The sequence below is a fragment of the Ictalurus furcatus genome, chromosome 27, assembly GCF_023375685.1.
Source record: "Ictalurus furcatus strain D&B chromosome 27, Billie_1.0, whole genome shotgun sequence".
Lineage (NCBI taxonomy): Eukaryota > Metazoa > Chordata > Actinopteri > Siluriformes > Ictaluridae > Ictalurus > Ictalurus furcatus.
Window position 1 is genome coordinate 15,275,265 of NC_071281.1, and position 19,114 is coordinate 15,294,378.

Consider the following 19,114-nt stretch of genomic DNA (forward strand, 5'->3'; position numbering starts at 1 on the left):
TTCCATACTGGACACACCACTAACCCACACCTCTGTCCTTCTGACCTCAGAACTGTGGCCACCTACATCAATCAAGGCAATAACGCAGGCCAGGCCTCTTAGCTGAAAGAGAGAGAGAGAGAGAGAGAGAGAGAGAGACTGAGACAGACAGAGAGAGTGAGGGAGAGGGAGGGGACATTGGTAACCCACTCTTAGGGGTAATTGTGTGCATGTATGAGGTAACAGGAGGGATGGAGAAAGACTTTGGGGGTGTAATGAGCACTTGTGGAGGGTTGACGCCAGACGTTTGGGTGGTCCTTCCCCAGCCCGAGCGCCCCCATAACCCAACACTCAGATCCTCTTTCTCTCCTTCTATCCTCTGTTACTCAGGTAGAACCCACCTCTTCACCTCCGGCTGGGCCCGAACAAAGGGATGACCAAAAGCCCAGTAATGCTGGCGCCTGACTTTCTCTCTTTCTTTCTTTCTCTCTCTCTCTTTGAGTTTCTCACAGGCTGTTGGTCCTCTTCAAAACCTCTCATTGAATTACATCACATCAAAAGCAATAAGCTAATTACAAATGACTCCGGCCGCGTAAGCAGTAAATACTAAATCAACGTAAATTGATTTAATCATTTCCGCACTCAAATAAAGAAGGAGGAGGAGGGGTGGGGGGGGGGGTGTTTATCGGCAGTCTGGAGTTGCAATCTTTTAGGCGCTGGAGTAATAATTTAGTCAATTCAAAAGAAAAATCGAACCGCTTTTGTTTTTGTTTGCATAAGCAAATCTGAATTTGAATATCCAGCTTTGGTGACGACGATAAAGTAGCTCTGACTCGTCGTACTCTATGTCTCTCTCTCTCTCTCTCTCTCTCTCTCTCACTCTCTTCGTCTTCGTTTGGATGAGGTGTTCTGGTGCATATGTGGTTTCTTCAATCATTTATCACGGTTGCAGAATAGGAAATGTTTTATGCATGACACAATATGCATCTTAAAAGCACACGCATTAGGAAAGACAGTGGAAATGCAAAAAAAAAAAAAAAAAAAAGAGCAGCGTAGATGTTTACTTATTCATAACGTCTGCACAGAGACGCGTGTTTCCGGCTATTCCTCGTTATCGTTCTTCTAGAAGTGCTAAGCTTCGATTGGGTGTCCGATATCATCCGATAATCGGAAGTATTGCGTTCGATCGCCTTCTGATCAGATCCGCCGGACGTCTGCATAATGAAGAGCAAGCTCAGTTTTTGTTTTGGTGTTTTCTGTAGTGCAGATGTGAACGTTTAGCTAACATTTTTGGTCTACTTAGCCATTATAACGAATCCTATTCCAGGCTACTAAGTTTTTATTTTACGTACGTGTTCATTTAGACATTCGATATGTTTTCATGAGAAAACGTGGGAAATGCATGGGGATCACTCGTAAGGTTTTGAGTTTTTCTGTTGTTTTGTTTTTGTTTTTTTTGTTTTTTTTACATTTAACAGATTCAGAAATGTTTCGTTTTCAAGAAAAACCAAATGCCCTGTTGTGATCTTTATTGTGTCCATCATTGTCTGATTTCCTCAGCAAATGTGTTTCTTGGTGTTATGGAAACTTCTAGCACAGCACACATGACCACATGACCAGATCTCTAAATATAAATTAATTTGCCTATATTACTTACGATTATGGTTAAATAACAATACACAGTACTGTACAAAAGTCTTTGTATTTTTTGTTGTTTTTTTCTTTAGTACAAACTTCAGTACAGTACAAAAACTTTTTAGATTCGCAAACTTTCGTTTTCTAGCACAAAATGTTAAAAGAAAAAAGAAAAGACCACTTTTCAGGCGAGGACACAATGAAGGCTGTTGGGTTTTGCTGCAAAAATAAGAAGCGAGTACGACAGTCAAAGTTTCCAGAAGAACTGTGGCTGGTTCTGCAAGATGCTCAATAACACTTACAGCTCATTTCCTTATAAACCTGCACTAATTCTACCTGAGAATACTAAAAAAAAAAAATTAGCAAAGTGTCATCACGACAAATATTGACTTAGTTTCATTTATCACTGTTTACTGCTCTTTATAGTATTTTTTTTTTAAAAATGTAGAAACATTTAATTTCATTATTTTGAAGGCATCTTTGCTCTACGGCATTTATTTGCGTGTGTCTAAGACTTTTGCACAGTACTGTATGCATATCCATATCCACAACATCTGTATCTGCTTCCAGCCGACGGTGCATAGAGCCACAGGTACAGTAGAGTGTGTTAAGTGACAGAAACACTGGGTTTGTTGAGCAAGTCAGCCATCTAATGGACGGCAATGGAACAGATGCCGGTGAGGGTGGTGAAGACCTGGAATAAGTGACTCTGACAAAGGTGAAAAACAAAAAGGAAGCCGTATACTCTATACGGCCACAAGTATGTGGACACCTGACCAATCACACTCGTGTGTTGCTTGCTGAACATGCCATTCCAGATTTAGTCGCTGTTGCTGTTATAATTACATCCATTCTTCTGGGTAGGCTTTCCACTAGATTTTGGAGCGTGGCTGTTGGGATTTGTGTTCATTCAGAGATAAGAGCGTTAGTGAGATCAGGCACTGATGTTAGGTGAGGAGGTCTGGGGTGCAGTCGGCGTTCCAGTTCATCCCAATGGTGTTCAGTGGGGTTGAGGTCAGGGCTCTGTGCAGGATACTCGAGTTCCTCCACTACAACGTTGTCTTCAAACCATGTCTTCACGCAGCTCAGTTTGTGCACAGGGGCATCGTCATGCTGGGACAGGTTTGCGGTCCCTTAGTTCCATTCAAGGCATACAAAGACATACTATACAATTGTGAGCATCCATGTTTGGGTAAGAACCACATAAAGGTGTGATGGTCTGGTTTCCACATTTTTTATTATTTTTTTTATCCATGTAGTGTAGTAATAGTTCTTTAAAGATCTACATGTTCTATAGGGCCAAAGAAGAAGGACTGGAGTCAGGGGGTTTGTTTAGAAGTTTTGCTAGCAAAGTATTACCTGCAGAGATTCAGTTTAACAGCACTCTTTCTCAAGTGAAATTGTTCTTATACAGTTCTCCAGGTTGGAAAGAAATGAATAACAAACACAGTAACTGACATTTCAGACACAATATGACCAAATATTATGTTTATTTTTGCCAACAGAAATAGTTCCTAAAGAAGCCACAGATGAATGTTGCATGTTGCCAGGCAACGCACAGACTGACTGACAGCCCGTAGTAAGTGTAGCAACGTGTAGTAAGTTTCAATGCAAGGAACTTTTGAACGTTTATGTAGCGAACACAAGCGCTAGACAAGCGGACAAGCTGAATGATACATACAGTGAAATGTACTAGTGCTGTTAACTGAATATCAGCTCTCTTGGAACACTTGGACACTTGTCCAATCAAATTAGTTGTATAATGTAATAGAGGGGCGCAGGGTGGGCTTAGCGGTTAGCACGTTCGCCTCACACCTCCAGGGTCGGGGGTTCGATTCCCACCGTGGCCCTGTGTGTGCGGAGTTTGCATGTTCTCCCCGTGCTGCGCGGTTTCCTCCGGGTACTCCGGTTTCCTCCCCCAGTCCAAAGACTGCATAGTAGGCTGATTGGCACGTCCAAAGTGTCCGTAGTGTATGAATGGGTGTGTGAGTGTGCATGTGATTGTGCCCTGCGATGGATTGGCACCCTGTCCAGGGTGTACCCCGCCTCGTGCCCGATGTTCCCTGGAATAGGCTCCAGGTTCCCCGTGACCCTGAGAAGGATAAGCGGTATAGAAGATGGATGGATGGATATAATAGAGGTGTAAAGGAATGTACATCTCCAGATCTGACTGCTTTATTTAAACAAATTTAACAAGAAAAAAAAACAACAACAAGCAATGTCCTGATATTTGGCTAGTGTCATTCTGAAGGACAGGACAGAGAGTGTAATGCCATCATTTCCACCTAGAAAGCAGAACCAGTTCCAGTATACTCTCTTTGACTCCCAAGAAATGGGATCAGGATTCAAAGGTAAAAAATAAATAAATAAATACATACATTCTGTTGCAGCAACAACTTGTATCTGACATTGAATTGTCTGTTTATTTAGACAGAGACATGTGCTTAACCTCCAGACTGGTTAATATTGATCATTAGTAGGTACTAGTAACCTTGAATTGTCAGTATGTACATAACAGCTGCTATGTAAGAACTAAAATACAACATGGCATGCTGTTAAAGGAAGAAAAAAAAAAATCAATGACAGGGCTGTGTGTTGCGGCCTGATGTGAATCTTACTGTTATTCTTACTAGCATGACGTTCATATAACAGATTATTCTGCAGTGTTTTAGTCAGCTTAGAGTACAGTACACCACAGCATACAATTGCCAATGTATGACATGCCATTTTTTATCCATTTATAGTTACATTTAATGTTGTGCAATGTCCATGAGACAAGATAGTTCCTGTTATCATTTATGTTATAATGTCTATAACCAACTGTTCCTTTACTAGCCTGTCTTTTTTCTTCTCTTCGTTACAGTAAAAAGACATCACGAAGACTTTCTTAGCTTTACCTCAGAGTTTTGCAAAACGCTGACACTGGAGACTCCTTCCGAAAACGCTAAATGAGTAAGTCTTTATTTTAGAAACGAGCGCATTGATGTAAACACTGCAGTGATCATTACTGTCAGAGCTGTTGTTATAGAGAACTTAATGAACACCATGTAGAAAATTCAGAATATTTATTGGCTGGGAAACGAAACGGACCGGACCACGCGTACGTGTGTCGGACGTGCCGCCCTGTACACGTCTTCAGACGCTCGAAAACGAAATGATTGTTTTATTATGATTATAAATAAATGAATGCAGGAATATGAGCGTAGGTGAGTGTGGCGCAATGTGCGTGTACGGTGTCCTGTACAGCTTGGCCTGCGGTTCGTCCCGGTCTCATTTATCCCGTGTAAATAACCTCAAATTATCCATAAAACGGAGATGCCAGAAATCCCTTCCTTCTTCATCTGGTCCGTATTAATGTTTTACAGCAACAATTACTGCCTGCTGAAGCCCAGGGGACGTAAAGCTGGGTACATAAAGGGGACAGCACATGTGCACTCACACACACCCACCTACACGCTGTCTTTTAAAATCAAAGTGGATCCGTTTGAGAAGGTTTAATTAACGAGAATTAAACCAACATGGTCTCAAATCCGTCAAGATTTCACGGTAAAGAAGGTCAGAGTGAGGAGAAATCAGATCGACGTTATCGATCACTTGTTTGACTTTCCATGAGATCCGGTCGATGGTAGATTATGAAAGCCTTACGAAGCTACTTTCTTTCTTTTCTTCTTTCTTTTTGTTTTCTCCTGTCTTTCCTCCAGTGCTGTTCAAACGGAGATCCGGTAGCCTATCGGAGACGGATGATTGTTCTGTAAAATGCCGGCTGCTTAATGCAGAGTTTAATATCCGGCAATAATTACCGCTCATTTCAGAGATGCTGCGCTTTAGGAACAGGTGCCTAATGTCACCATTTCAGTTCTTTTTCCACCAGGCTCACTTATATCCACTCATGCTTGGGATGAGTAAAATAGCGAGATAGCAGAAGAAAAGGAGAATCCGTCATTTCAGCCAGCCCTGGATCTCCTATCCTGCCATTCTCAGGCTGCGATGGGGCAAGAGAGGAGCACATTCGAGAAGCACATTAAGCAGGAAGCAATTAACACGGGCACGGTAGTTAATTTGGACTTTAGTGCTGTAGCAGCTGGAAATGTGAACGCCGGCGCTACAGTATCTTATCTCCTCTCCAGTACTGCTGCATTAACAAAAGTGTTACGGAAAAGAGGATTTGCGCCGAATGAAAAAAGACCACATATGCAGACTGTACTTAGGATACAATAATACAATTCTGATAGAAGAGGGATATATATATATATATATATATATATATATATATATATATATATATATATATATATATATATACACAAGGGAACTAAGAAGTGGATAATAAGTACAATCCTAAATATAAAAGTGCCAGAAAAGGTTCTTTCAAGCACATAAAAGATCGATTATATATATATATATATATATATATATATATATATATATATATATATATATATATATATATATATATATATATACACACAGACCAGTGCTAACGAGCTAAAACAGGTGAATTGAGACATGTGACATGGTGCAGTGGCTGATGGGAAACCTAGTTTCTAGTCCTTCTCTTAGTCATGACACCTGCCACATATTGGCAACATTTACAGCAGGATTTTTGTACCTTTTCGGCGGTAAAAACAAAAGTGGTCGAAGATTCATGAATCAGAAGGTTGTTTAAGAAATCCGAACCATGGTTCTTCTTTGGCGACCTTTTCTGAAGCCTTTATTTTGAAGAATGTAATAGAAAGAGAGGGGTTTTATTTTCTTTATATTTAGTTGGCCAGCATGATGAGTCTTATTAAAATTACTCTAATAAATCAGTTAACATTTTCCCATGAATGTCATATTGTCATAATTAATATTCGGCTCGGTGTGAAAGTTTCAGATCATTTTACTTCTTTCTACAAATAACACATCTGTCAACAGAATAAGATGATTTCAAGCTTTTTCGAGCAACAATATCGACAAATTAGATTAATACTCTAATATTTGTATAAAAGCAACTTAATAAAGAGAAATAGTAGCTGAATTTGCCCATATTGAAGATATGTTTACTTGCTGAGATGCCATTTTTGTGGTATGAATTGCGGCATATAGGAGCATCTCTAAACATTTTGATATTTCTTTCTATCTTTCTGCAGGTAGAAGATCTTTTTGTTGTTGTTGTTGTTGTTGATGATGATGTTATTGTTGTTGATGTTGTTTTAAATCGTGGAATAGTTATTTTCCCGATTCCCACTGCATTTGAACTTGCCTTATTGAGCTTATAGATTTTTCAATTCTATTCCTATTTAATGTGTATACATTCCTATATGTTTGTGTGTGTGTGTGTGTGTGTGTGTGTGTGTGTGTGTGTGTGATTGTGCTGCTGTAATGAGGGAATTTCCCCAGTGTGGGATCAGTAAGGTTTATCGGATCTAATCTTATCTTATGATTTAAAATAAAAAAGCAAACATATGTTGCCTGTTCTATGTAATTAAAATGAAGTGACTGTCGTGTCAATGCGTGTACAAACTTTTGAGCAAAACAATAGCCTTTAAATGAACATGGAATTAGCGTAAGTTTATAAAGTTGTTACATCGTACTTTATTCGGGTTCTTTTTCACACAGATGCCAAGAAGTGTGCAAACTTTTGCGCTCGATTGTTGTTGTTGTTGTTGTTGTTGTTGTTTTTCATGATTCTGCATACCACATTTACACACCGAGGAATGTATTTGTGTGTGAACCAAATGTGTTTAAGCGTTAAAGCAGAGCTGGAAAACATGTCTGTCATCTGGGTCACAGGCAATTGTCAAAACAAACATACCAGGAACAAGTGAGGGACACGGCCACCATGGCCACATCCGCCAGATTTAACATAGCTCCAACCACACAGCATAAACTCTTCAACAGAGAGAGAGAGAGAGAGAGAGAGAGAGAGAGAGAGAGAGAGAGAGTGCAGAGAAAGTAAAGAGAAAGTAAAGAGACAGAGCATTAAAAAAGGGTGTGTTTATAATAGCATATGTGTATACGGTGTACTGCACCCGTACTCTATACTTCACACTACTCCTCATTCTATTCTGTCGTGTATAACACCGTATGTGAGGCTTATCTTTTGGTCATGTGACTCTCTGACTGCATTCAGCCATGGACTCAGTTCCCTCAGTATTATACTAGCTTTAAATTTCTTGAGGACTTTTAGTTCAAATGTTTCGACTTTTTATCGGAGCCCTTTAACCGTTGCTAACAGTTGCAAGTTAGCATTAGCCAGAAGGTATGTAGGTAGAAAGAAAGAAAGAAAGAAAGAAGGTATATACAGTTGAAAAAAATGGAAGGAATGAACAAGAGATTGAAAAGATTGAAAGAAAACCAGTGGCACCATGTGCACAAATGTCAGAAAGAAAGAAAGACGGAAAGGAAGAAAGAAACTGTCATGCAGATCTTGTACCGTGTGTGAAAATATTGGAAAGAAAGAAAGTAGGAAAGAAAGAAGGAAAGAAAGAAAGAAAGAAAGAAAGAAAGACAATTGTTATACAGGCCTTGTGACATGCACAAATGTTAGAAATAATGAAATAATGAAAGAAAGAAAGAATGAAAGAAAAAAGAAAGAAACTGCCACGCAGATCTTGTACCATTTGCAAAAATGTTGGAAAGAAAGAAAGAAAGAAAGAAAGAAAAAAGAATGAAAGAAAGAAAGAAAAAAATGAATGAAAGAAAGAAAGAATGAAAGAAAGAAAGAAAAAATGAATGAAAGAAAGAAAGAATGAAAGAAAGAATTTTGCTCTAGTAGTTATCTAGATATTTCTAGCACACTGAAATGATAACTATTGTTCACATACTGTATAATACAAGCTGCTTTTGGACAGGGTTGATTATGAGTAGTGACCATGGTATCTCATTTCAAGCACCGGAGACAGATGTTTATAGAGACAGTGAGAGAGAGAGAGAGAGAGAGAGAGAGAGAGAGAGAGAGAGAGAGAGAGATGCATCTGTCTCACAACTGTATCAGATCCGACAGAAACAAATTTAGTGACTTTTTTGTCCAACAAAATTAACAGCCATTACTCACAATCACACACAGAGTCACAAACAGAGGTACTGGTGTGTGTGTGTGTGTGTGTGTGTGTGTGTGTGTGTTCCAGCTTTGTGCAGGGACATCTGCATCTTTTATATGGCCCGAAACCACCAGCATCATTTACTCCACTTACTTTCAGTGTGTTTAGCAGCAAAAAAAAAAAAAAAAAACCCAAATGCAAAAAGCAAAGCCATTCCACATGTGGCACATTTGTTTTGTTGCTTGGAAACTTATTGTAAAACGAGGGATGAGGAGGAGAGAAAGAAAGTGCGATGGAGAGAGAGAGAGAGAGAGAGAGAGAGAACGAGAGCGCGAGCGAGATGGAAAGCAAATAAATAGCATTGCAGTTCACAGCAGAAAATAAGTGGCAAACTTAATGAGAGTGAAAAGCTTTAAAAGCTCTTAATTTATGGCTGTGGACTGTTTGTCATTTGGCTCGGCTACTGCATTGTTGCATAAGGAGAAGTGAGCTAATTACATTTACATAGGGATAAAGAGCTAAATGTGCAGATGGGAGGAGGTCTGCAGCATGCACACACACACACACACACACACACACACACACATCCATTTACACACACAAGCATACACACTTTGTGTCTGCACTACCACGGCTCTTCGCAGCAGATGTGGACCTGGTATTGTGTTCCACGACTTGCCTTTACACTCAGCAGGGGAAAGAAAGAAAGAAAGAAAGAAAGAAAGAAAGAAAGAAGCAAACAAACAAACAAACAAAACATCAACAAGGAAAGAAACATTAAGAAACAATCAAATCAAATAAAATTACAAAGAAAGAAACCAATAAAAAATTAAAAGGGCCAGGGGAACGGCAGAAAGAAAGAAAGAAACAAACAGACAGACAAACAAACAAAATACCAATAATTAAGGAAAAGAGAAAGAAAGAAAGAAACCAATAAAAAAATTAAAAGGGCCAGGGGAAGGGCAGAAAGAAAGAAAGAAAGAAAGAAAGAAAGAAAGAAAGAAACCAATAAAAAAATTAAAAGGGCCAGGGGAAGGGCAGAAAGAAAGAAAGAAAGAAAGAAAGAAAGAAAGAAAGAATGAAAGAAAGAAAGAAAGAAAGAAAGAAAGAAACCAATAAAAAAATTTAAAGGGCCAGGGGAAGGGCAGAAAGAAAGAAAGAAAGAAAGAAAGAAAGAATGAAAGAAAGAAAGAAAGAAAGAAAGAAACCAATAACAAAATTTAAAGGGCCAGGGGAAGGGCAGAAAGAAAGAAAGAAAGAAAGAAAGAAAGAAAGAATGAAAGAAAGAAAGAAAGAAAGAAACCAATAAAAAATTAAAAGGGCCAGGGGAGGGGCAGAAAGAAAGAAAGAAAGAAAGAAAGAAAGAAAGAAACCAATAAAAAATTAAAAGGGCCAGGGGAAGGGCAGAAAGAAAGAAAGAAAGAAAGAAAGAAACAAACAAACAAACAAAAACAAAATATCAACAAGAAAAGAAAAAATAAGAAACAACCAAACAAAATGACAAAGAAAGAAAGAAAGAAAGAGAGAAAGAGAGAATGTCAGAAGCAATCAAGAGGTCAAAGGTAAAGGCAACACGATGCTGCCACCACCATGCATCACTATAGGGATGGGGTTGTCATGGTGATAAGCTGTTCTGGGTTTCCACCAAATGTAGCACTTTTTGTAGCACTATGAAATTTAGGTCGCATCGGACCAGGGAAAAATTTTCCACTTTTCTAAAAGAATAATAAATAAAAATGATAAAAGAAAGAAAGAAAGCAGCGCTCCACAGTTCTTTCCACCATGTGCATGTACTATACGTCAGGTATTTACTGGTGTGCTGCGTTGCTGTGGTGGTTGTTGTTGTTGTTGTTGTTTTGGCTTTCTAGTAAATAATGAAAGAACACAGCGCAGAGGAAGCAAACATGGTGTCAGGCAGCCACAAGCCGAGCGAGACAGGGAAGCTGTGGTCTCTCGCCCTCCCTCTCTCTCTAACACTTGTTTTTCCCATCCATTCTCAGCACTCGTTTATAGCCTGGTTCACATCTTTGATAACTCGTGTTCAACATTCCCCAACATTTATCTGTTTTTTCTCTAAAGCCATCCGGTCCTGAATGCCTCCTGTGAGCCACTTCCTCTTCTGTGGTGCCATCAGGCGCTGTGGCACATGTTCGACGAGATCGGGTTCTCGTGTCTGTACGGTCACATTTGCTAGGAATTCAAAACAAAACACTGTATAGAAATTCCAAAAAAAAACAAAAAAAAAAAACAACTTTGATCCGGAGTCCATTGTAGGGATTTTTTTGTGCTAGACTGTGTCACTGAATATACCACAGAAAATCTGTAAACGCAAAGGAGCCAATTCTAGACACGCTGTCTCTTTGATGTGCGCGATCGCTAACATTCTGCCCCGATTATATCCTCTGTGCTTCAGACATGCTGCTCTCATCAGAGTGAAGTAAAAAAAAAAAAAAAAAGATCAGATCAGTAATAACCACCACATGGTCTGCTTTTGTCTGTGCGGTTTTAGTTCGATAATAAAATGCCAGTATAAGAACTGTGTGTGTGTGTGTGTGTGTGTGTGTGTGTGTGTGTGTGTGTGTGTAAGACAGGTCCAAAAGGTTACACTTGCTTTGACTTCAAAACTCATCAAATTATTCCTGTGTCATCGTTTTCTGAACTTACTGGCAAGACAGAATCTACGGGCATCTCAGATCTGCTGGACAAACTCACAACACACACCACACACAAATATTTGTATTAGGAGACGCTCCATTTCAGGTCTGATTTGGGATCGTGTTTTGTTTTAGCTGCAATCGAGGTGAGTCACTTTTATCAAACGGGATACGAATGAATTTTTTCATTCGTAAATCGTTCTCAGGAGCATTTACACCAGAAATGCGGTATTCATAATAATCCGGTAAAGTTTGCGGGGGGATACATTAGTATCCTGAGTTTGTATAAATGTATTAATAAGGAGACCTTAGTTGATCGGTTTCCAGTTTATAATTCGCGATATATGGACTCTGTCAAGTTTAAAATTCATTTAGACACAGATTTACTGAAAAGCATTTGTTTTTACTGCAAAACAAATCCAGAATTTAAAACAAATAAGGCTAGCTATGGGTGCACGGTGGTTTAGTGGTTAGCACGGTCGCCTCACCTCACCAGGGTCGGGGGTTCGATTCCCACCGTGGCCCTGTGTGTGTGGAGTTTGCATGTTCTCGCCGTGCTGCGGGGGTTTCCTCCGGGTACTCCGGTTTCCTCCCCCAGTCCAAAGACGTGCATGGTAGGCTGATCGGCGTGTCTAAAGTGTCCGTAGTGTATGAATGGGTGTGTGAGTGTGTATGTGAGTGTGCCCTGCGATGGATTGGCACCCTGTCCATCGGTGCCCGATGCTCCCTGGGATAGTCTCCAGGTTCCCCATGACCCTGAAAAGGATAAGCGGTATAGAAGATGGATGTATGGATGGATGGAAGGCTAGCTATTCAATTATAAAAGCTTTGTAAAAGGAAGAAGAGTTAGCGTGTGTCTATAATAGCCAGTGTTCTAGAAGATAATACATGAAGAAAAAAAAAAATATGATGCTTCCACCACCATGCTTCAGTATGTGGATAATGAGCGGTGCTTATCGGGTTACCGCACAATGTAGTGCTCGAAATTTTGGCATTATCAGACCAGAGAACCTTTTCCACATGTTTGCTAAATGTCCAACGTGTCTTTTGGCAAAGTCCAATTGGGATTTCTCGGGGTTCATCACTTCCATTACTCAATAACAAACGAAAATGGCATTGTGTCATTTTGAAGCTCTCTGTGAGCTTTGCCTTGTACGTGAGTTCTGTGAGTGTCTCTAAATGGAAATGAGCTGTGCAGGGTATGCGCTTGATACGGGTGATTGCGATTCATCCAAAAAAAAACAACAAAAAAAAAAGCGCCTCAGAGTATGATGAAAATCAGCATTAGTGAAACCTTTATAAACTTCTGGCAGGAATTTTTTTGTCTCGTCTGGCTAACAAAAACGTATAGTAAAACATTGATAAACGAGGCCGGGCGAACCGAGTCGTGGACGTACACAGCTCGTCATGTGAATATCGCTTTAATCGTTCCCTCTGTCACTCCGCAGCTCGAACGGCTCTTACTGAGTTATGACAGAGGCCATGTGTGAACAGAGTTAGCAGGATTATACTCTGTGTGCTCAAGAGCTAAAGGATCCTCACACAAACATGAAAAGAAGTGGTGACAGCCGTGCTGGCATCAAACACACACATGCACCACTGCTTGAACTGATTAAGTTATAGCTTCACTCGAAAACCAGCCGACGAGCCTTCCAAACCCTATGCAGTACCATTGGATCTTCAGCTGTAGTGTTAAGGAATCTCGTGGATCTACAAGTGTTTACCATTAAGACTTCTCTCGCACACACACACAAAAAAAACGTTGCCAAGACGCGAATACTTTCGCAAGCTGTGTGGGGTAAAACGTATGAGTATAAATTAACATAATAAGCCACAGAAAAATGCCACGGTGGTTGATTAAACATGTTGTGGTCTCTCTAGATGAGGCCCAAGTGTTGATTTCAAACCTAAATCGTTAGATAAACCCTGAACTCAGCGTTTTTTGGGTGTTTTTTTTTTTTTTTTTTAGCCAAATACGGTTTCCTTTATTTCATTCTTTCTTTCTTTTTTTCCACAAATACAAATACCAACCATCCATAAAGCTGTTAAATGAAATTGAGAAAAAGGATCTTTTATATAAATACACTTAATATCGTTCTGTGTTTCTTATACGATAATAACAACACTGGCTTGTGGTTGCTTTACGCCTGGTTTATACTTTGTCAGAAATGCTTCCGAAATGAAATTCAGAACGCTTGGAGTATCCGTGGCTTTTCAGAACGGTCCGAGGATCTTTAAAAACGAGTCCTTCTAAAAAGCTATCCTTCAAACGAGCTGCGGGGAGTAAAAATACAACAAGTGACGAGTCCAATCTGCCAGGTCAAGCGCTAGTCAAACATGCACGGGTACAACACAAGGTCAGAAAGAAATGGAAGACGAGATGAACGTAGGGTTCAGTGATGCACGAAGCCAAAAGAATCGGCAATGTGAGCGTGTTTGTGACTTGTTTATAGAGTCCAATTAATGAGGCACAGATTGAGCCACAGATCGAGAGGACCGTCTCGGAGTGGGGGGTTTGTGCTCCGGGTGTAGTTAGTTGAACCTCATCATGGATATGACAAGTACAAAAAACAGCCCCAAACACAGGAACAGCTCTGTTGCGCTATCATTGGCTCCCACCAACCGATATAAACAAGAATTTATTAAAGAATGCTACGTCATACTTTATCTGTTTATAGTTATGTTTAATGTTGTGTAACATATGCGAAACAAGTAAGGTCCTGCTATTACTTATGTTATAGCAGCTATACACAGTTATTCCCTCACTAGCCTCTCTTTTTTTCTCTCACCTGAAGTCTATAAGACAAAAAGAAATGCAGCGTACTGACTGTTACAAAGCGCTGACACCGGAGATGACATCCGTAAATGGTAAATAAACATCAGGCGACAGATCCCCAGAGAACAAATGTACACTGCGTCAGATCAGGGCCAAACGTTGTGCTCCGGATCCATATAACAGAGACGGTCTGGTGTATTTTTGCACAAAAGCCTAATATTGGACTTGATCTGATTTATGGATCTGTGCAAAACAGATGTAACACCTAACCCAGGTCCAAATGTTGTTTTTGCAGTAATATCTAGTCTGACTGTCTGGAACAGACCTGGTCCAGAATTCTATCAAACTCAAATCAGTGAAAAAAAAAAAGATGCTTTTTGTTAGTGTTGTCACGATAATAATGTTTGATGTTTTCACTATAGGAGCAAACCACGCCCACTCTTCATCATTAGCTGTTAGCTGGACGCTCATGAGCTCGGTAATGGTAATCGTTTGGTTCCATTAACAGATGCTCGGATGAAATTGGTGCAGATCTGCATTGTCGACTGTTTCATGTCTCTGTTGGTCCATCATCCCAAACATGCTTTCTGTCAGGGTCAGGATCGTACCTTGGAGTTGTGAAGCCGCAATGATACCTGCTGTGCCACATGCGCGTGACTTTATAATCAAACATGTTTGGGTTTTAAACATTATTGGGTTTTACACTACAGCATGTGTGTATACCTAAAGATTGCTCCACTACCACCCCGATTCCAAAAAAGTTGGGATGCTGTGTGAAATGCCAATTAAAACAAAATGCAATGATTTGCAAATCTTATAAACCCATATGTTACTCACAACAGAACATAGAAAACACATCAAATGTTTAAACTGAGGAAATGTACTATTTTAAGAAAAAAAAAATAAGGTAATTTTGAATTTAATGGCCACAACACGTCTCAAAAAAGTTGGGACGGGGCAGCAAAAGGCTGGAAAAATAAGTGTTACTAAAAAGAAGCAGCTGGAGGTTAATTGTGAACAGGTCATTAAGACGATTGGGTATAAAAAGAGTATCTTAGCGTAAAGTTAAGATGTGCAGAGGTTCACAAATCTGCGACAAACTGCGTCTACAATTGGTGGAACAATTTCAGAATAATGTTCAGAAACTCCTCCAGAACTCGCTGTCTGTGAACACAGTTCGCCGAGACATCCGTAAACGCTGGTTAAAGCTCTATCATGCCAAGAAGAAGCCATATGTGAACATGATCCAGAGTCTTCTCTCGGCCAAAGCTCATTTAAAATGGACCGAGGCGAAGTGGAAATTCTCTTTGGAAACCGTGGACGCCGCGTCCTCTAAACTAAAGAGGACTAAAGAGGAGAGGGACCGTCCGGCTTTTTATCAGCGCTCAGTTAAAAAACCTGCATCTCTGATGGTATGGGGGTGCTTTAGTGCCTATGGAATGGGCGGCGTGCACATCTGGAAAGGCACCATCAATGCTGAAAGGTTTATACAGGTTTTAGAGCAACATATCCTTCCATCCAGATTCCATCCCATCTTTACTTCTGAGAGACTCTACCTCTCTAAGATTCTCCTTTTTATACCCAATCATCTTACTGACCTGTTCCCAATTAACCTAATTAGTTGCAAAATGTTCCTCCAGCTGTTTCTTTTTATTCACGCTTACTTTTCCAGCCTTTTGTTGCCCCGTCCCAACGTTTTTAAGGCGTGTCGCGGCCAAGAAATTCAAAATGACCTTTATTTTGTCCTTGAAACGGTACATTTCCTCAGTGTAAACATTTGATATATTTTCTATGTTCTATTGTGAATAACACATGGGTTTATGAGATTTGCAAATCATTGCATTCTGTTTTCATTGACATTTAACACAGCGTCCCAGCTTTTTTTGGAATTGGGGTTGTATAGCTATAGTTCCAGTGGGGCAAAATCTTGGCAGTCATACAAGGAACGGCCTTAGAACTATCGTTACGCATTAAACACATTTGTGTTATGTGCTGTTTCTCTGAAAATGGACTTCAGTCTTTCGAGTTGGAATCATTTGTGGTTTTACAGTGTGTAACACATGTGTATCACTCGTTTCTTTTGAAAGTCGAGAAACGATAAAATTACCCCTAGGGAAGAAGGACGGCCTATAATTTCTGTTTAACCGTAAAGTATACCAGTCGGGGCACGTCAAAAACAACGAACAGTCAGTTTGTGCTATTGTTTATATCGGCGCAGTTTACTGCAAACATTCGAGTACTTGAGATCTTGTTTAGTGTTGTGTTTCTGAATCTCGACATGACCAGCAGCTGACACTCCAGGCTGAGCTTGTCCGATATGCTTTTATTGTCCATGTAAAAAAAAAAAAAGAAAAAGAAAAAAAAAGAAAAAGTGGTTTTGCTTTGAAACAGTTGCGTCTGGCAAGCGCAGCCTTTTTGACTGATATGCTTTTACATCATAAAACGTGACTCGTATTTGATATAAACGTTGGCGCTGTAAAAGTGTGACCCAGTCTCGGTCTGTTTTATTCGCTGCCAGCTGATATCAATAACTCATTTCAGAAAAGCCATTACTAAAGCTGATTGTTAACGTATATCTGCCTCGTGACAGCTGGAATAAAAACTGTGATTCATTTACTGCCGTTGTTCCATGGGTAGGATTAAACTGCACAGTATGACTAGTTTCACATCTTGCATGTTTACATCTTTGTAGTTTTTCTTCTAATTGGCAGCAAAGTGTATTATAAATGTGTGTGTGTGTGTGTGTCAGAGACTTTCTTTTCTGGACCTCATCTGAGCTGGATGCTCTGTGTGTGTATGTGTGTGAGAGAGAGAGAACCTGCAATTTAGTCGATCAACTCGGTTTCCAGAAAACATACAATACCGGAGCGAGTGAAGTCAGTGACGTCTGTAGTGTTTATAGGAAAGAACAAGAGCAAAAGAAAGACAGGTGCATTTTTGGAGAAAAAAGAATGTGTGTTCAGAATTACCCGGACCTCTCATGACATTTACCTGCATCAATCCGGGCTTAAAAGGTTTAGTTCAATCGACTGTGCAATGAATAGTCAATAAATGTTACTCAAAGCCAAGCTGCTGAGCGAAAACCGGATTCCAAATAGCCTCAACGTAATTTTTTGCATCCCAGAGGCTCGATACGTCTGACTCTCCCCAGATTGATCAACAATAGCACACACTGTTCAGGCGCCTTCTTCTTATTTATAGCTGTCGAGAGTTTTTATTTTATTTATTTATTTTAAACCACGTTTATTTGTTTGTTTTCCTGCCATCACCCGAGGACATTCACGGCGTTGGTTTTTTAGCGTTTATCGTTTTCATCCCGCTTCGTTACGGCCGACGTTTAATCATCGTGTTTGTCCGGGCGGAACCCACTAACGACATTTCCCAGAACACTGCACTGAGCATGCTCGGTGAATACTGGACCCCTGAAGAAGTTCAGGCTTATGAGAAGCCAAAATTGCAGCCAAAATTGTGTTTAACAAGTGAAAAGCCCTTTCGCAATTAAAGCGTCAGTGGTTATGAATTGGAGAGTTGTGCCTCCAGGATGAAACACACGCTCTTGACTCCTTCTCCTTGTGGCTTTCCATGACTTGAACAACCAAATGCTTTTTTTTTTTTTTTTTTTTTTTTTTTTTTTACAAAAAACAGAACTCATACACAAGCGGTGACACTGCTAACCCTTGCTGTGACCCCTGGAAAATATCAAACACATGAAGAATGGGATCGGCATGTGGATTAGGTGTGTGTGTGTGTGTTTGTGGGGGAAGATCCGTGTGCTGGGTCGTGTTTAAGGCCAGGTTGGGGATTTGGCAGGTGGTGCTCCCCTGCTTGCGGTTCACACCATTGAGCACTTTGATCTTTCTTACTCAGGTGTGACGGCTCTCTGGCTGCCTGGCGTTCAGGCCTCCATGGGAAAAGGCCATATGCTCCAAAACAAAGTGTGAGAAAGGATACGAGACTGCACAAAATATAAGGACAAGTGATGATGATAATGATGATGATGATGACGATGGTGATGACAGCAATTATTAATACATTGCATACTGATAATACAGGATCAGTAACACTTTCTATGAAGCCTACATTCATAAATCATTATAAAAAAACTGTGCTTATAATTCTTTTTAAGCTGGTAATGCCTCATAATGTGCCATAAATAATTCCTGCATAGTTTATAATCATATTGTAACATATCACTATTTATTATAAATGCAATGTGCTGTACGGCATAAGCGTTATAACCAGTGCTTAAATACCTAGCAACTAAAATATTTATTAATATAACATTAATAATAATTTTACAAATAACTGGTGTCTGACAACGTTCCTATCATGATAAATGTGTGATAATTTCACACATTTACTTCACTCGATCTGCTAAATGATGACATTTTAAATGTTTATAATGCTACAGTTGCTTTATAATTATTTACAGGTCTTTATTAGTTATAAAGGTTGCTTAACAAGGAATCGCTTATTGTTAGAGCTCTATGAGGCATTATTAGAGCTTACAAGAATGCTTCTAAGGAATCATTACTAACGTAGAAAGAATTATAAGCGTAGTTTTAATGATTTATGAATATGGGCTACTATATGATCGTTCAGGAAGCAGCATTAACAATAAAATAATAAATTTTAAAAATATATATTCATTTGGAGGCAAACCTTTGCATGTACCAGGTTTTGTGGATGAAAAAAAAAAAAACAAAGAAAGAAAAAGGAAAACCTACTTCTGGAATTCAAAAATTTTATTAAAAAAATCTGAAATATGAGTATGTTCTGGAAGAAGATAACAATTCAGAACATCAGACAGCATCAGCAGAAGAAGGTAAGAATTTGAAAAGTGTATTAGGAGGAACGAGAAGAGTTTCCAAGGACTACTGTACGATGGGTAAATACTTATTACACCTGAGAAGATCTAAAAGTTGTTCAGACGATGCTATCATTTTGGAACTGGTAGCATTTTTAATATTAATAGGTGTGTTAGGGCATCACGGTGGTGGTGCTGCAGGTAGTGCTGCCGTCTCACAGCTTTTGGGACTCACATGTTC